Genomic DNA, 3,481 nt, shown 5'->3' with positions numbered 1-3,481 from the left:
TTTAAATGTTCTGTTAATTTTAATATTTCAAACATAAAAAAAATTAATTGTAAAATTAAAAATAGTATAAAAATTTAATTTAAAAAAATAAAAAATCTAATTATAAATTTAGTAAAATTATAAAAATCAATAAAATAATTACACCTTATTGTTACTATTTGTTGCAAAAATGGGCTTATTTTACTATCATATATAATGAAATCCTTGAAAAAAAGTTAATAAATAAGGAAATAATAAATTTATAATAGAGTACTATATGTATGGTCAAAATCAGCTTTAGCAAAGGGGTATATGTAGTCTTGGCTTTGCATCTCAATAAAAAGAAAAGGGGAAAAAGGAGATAGTATGAGTAATGATTTTCCAATGCTTCCACATGACTACATGAGCATCTTGGTCCACATCAAACATGCATAGAATATATTTGCCTTATTCAAATAAATAAATAACACACAGAGAGAGAGAATATATGTGTCATTGTTTAATAATATAAAAGTAATAGTATCTGTTCTTATCATTTCAGTAACTGTATGAAAGTGATTTGCATTGCATGCATTTCGTCACTACCAGATTATCTATATATATTTTAATTAATAGATATCATTATCAAAGTATCAAAGTATAATAAGGTTAATTAGGACTGACATTTGTGAAGTGTATTAGCAACAGATAATTACATATGATTGGTGGTAGCTAGCGGTGTTTATTGCAAATTGCAATTACAAGGTTCCATTATTGGTTGATGTCTATGTTAACGAAATGTAAAGTTAATTAAATGATATATAGTTATTATAAGATAGAAGTAAATTATTTAAATATGGCACTATATATACTTGGCAGGACTCTGTCCTTCGGTTTCGGTGGTGCATGTATATCAGATTAATATGTGGGAAATTATTCTTTAATATTGTGACGTACGTTTTGTGATTTAATTAACCAAATCAGATATGGTGAAAATTCAGGTGCAGTCGACTTTACGTAAAGTTGATAATTGAGAGTCGTTAGATTATTTGACTGATTTGACTAAATTTTCATCTAACGACTCTCAACTATCAATTTCATGTGAAGTCGACTACACTTGAATTTTCAACAACAAATATATATCTATCTGTAGTTAATTTTTCAGCTCAGCAAATCAGAAACACTCTCTCTCTCTCTCTCTCTCATATACTGTGTTTGGGGGCAAATATTTGATTTTTTAAGTATAGAATGGAAGTAGCTTGAATTGAAGTAGCCCGCCTCTATGTGAANNNACATTATATTATAAAATTATGGAAAAGTGTGAGAAGCCAATAGAATATTTATACAATGGAGATTTAGGAAGTATTAAAGATATAATTATTAGTGTTATCTTTTTCCATTAGCTGAAGCCTTTGTGATGAGTGGTATCATGCATGGTATTAGAAAAGGTCATGAGTTTGATCCTTGTTGAACCCCAAAATCACTCGGATGGTTATTATAGATAGTATAGAGGATGTTTATTTTGTAACTCAATAACCCATTGTACACATTGTATAAATAGTCCATTGTCTCCCTAGCGAGATCCTAAAATTATTTATCATAAAAATTTAAACTAATTAATAGATGGTAATTAATTTTATCATATAAAATATTTGTCCAAAATAAACCACCAATTATTCTTCTCTTTAACATGAATATTGTTACGGCTTAATTCTTAAATTAGACCTAAAGATGATAGTCATTTTAAATTCGTTCATTTTAAATAAAGTACGCTGGTCTATAAATAAAATTTGAGCTAAATCCAACCTAAATCAAATTAATTTTTTTATTTTTTATTTATTTTGTCATTTACTATAAATTAAGAGCATAAAATCCACCCCAAGTATGCAATTTAATCCTAAGCCTCATTTCTTGGACTTAAAAAAATTATGAATTAAAAGAGAATTTATATATTAAAAAAATCAACGACATATTAACCTAATTAATCGCTCAAATGAACTCACCCCACTATGCAAGGCTAACATAAATTGAAAGATGCTTGAATCTTCAATTCCATGTCATTATTCATTACCAATTCCATCTTAATTCCAAACTGTTATCCTCTTTCTCCAAAAATTCTAGTCAATTACAACTCAAGAGAATCCAAATTCGGCATCAATCTAATCTAAACATAAATCAATTAGCTCTCTTAAGGGGATACATTCTATATGCATTTTCTAGCTATCAAACAAATTTTACACTTTCTTATTCTTCCTTTGTGGCACAGATTTAAATTCCAGCCACGCATTAAAGAGGAGTTTGCAAAATATTAGTATACCATGAATTTGTCCTCTTGTCCTTTGTGAATTGTGTGATGATAACAAACTAACTTGAATTGGTCGAGTGAGCAGTTCACTTGTCTGTTTAAATAAGTGTTAGGAGTTTGAATCTCGTTTTAGGTATGTAACAATTCATTGACTAGCGATAAATCCTTAAATAGAGTTTAAATCCACAACGGATTTATCGAGTTGAAAGATATCATAAGTAATAAAAAAAATTGTGATGACAATAATAATAATATATATATATATATATTTTTTTTTAAAAAAAAATTGATTGAGATATAGGATCCAAAAATGCTACATCTGTATCAGAATGATCATCGTGTGCAATATAAAAGTATAGTATACCCTTTGATGATATGATATATGAACTTGTATACATCATGATGATGATATCTCCATATATATGTATATATGCTTCTTTTACGACAAGGTCATATATAGAGATTAGAGGGTCTAATATTAACGAGAATAATATAGAGATATATACATCAATGACTACTTTCTAGGTGATCAATGCTCATCACATTGTGTATGCAAAAGAGAGGTCTATTTTTATTCTATACTTATATTTATTCACAGAAATTCTAATTATGTAATCTTATTAATTATGTGACACCGTTTGCTGTCTTAAGCCAACCCAACATATACTATTCGAAAGGAAAGTTCTACTAGAATTACACCATAAAACATTAAAAGAAGAAAGAGGGTGAGGAGATAAGATCTTAACAATTTAAGCTACTTAGATTTTGGTTTATATATATTGTTGTGACGTAATTTTTTTTTTTTTAAAAAAAGAGCAAATTAAAAAGTCAATTCAGTTAAATAGGTAAATGATTGGTCTAACTAATTACCGCCCGTACAAAAACTCTCTCGTTAGTTTCAATAGGAACTTTTTCCTCTTTTTCATAGTGTAAGTGTTCATCAATATTCTAAAAACTACGACTTAAATGCACTAAAAATTTGGTACGAGGAGACAAGTCATATGCAGTTATTATAACAGCAATTTTTTCTACGAATGCATTTTTTGCATTTGTCAAAGAAAAAGGTGATATCCGATAATTATAAATGTGATTTGTCATTTTGGCTCATTATGAATGTGTTATTACATATAAGAGTATCTTAATTTTTATTTTTTTATTTTTATTCATTTGAAATTTTTAAAATACAAAAAACTAATTTTTCTTTTTCTATCAATTCTC

The sequence above is a fragment of the Arachis ipaensis genome, chromosome B04 (assembly GCF_000816755.2).
Source record: "Arachis ipaensis cultivar K30076 chromosome B04, Araip1.1, whole genome shotgun sequence".
Lineage (NCBI taxonomy): Eukaryota > Viridiplantae > Streptophyta > Magnoliopsida > Fabales > Fabaceae > Arachis > Arachis ipaensis.
The sequence above is the reverse complement of the archived record's forward strand: the minus strand, read 5'-3'. Positions refer to the sequence as shown.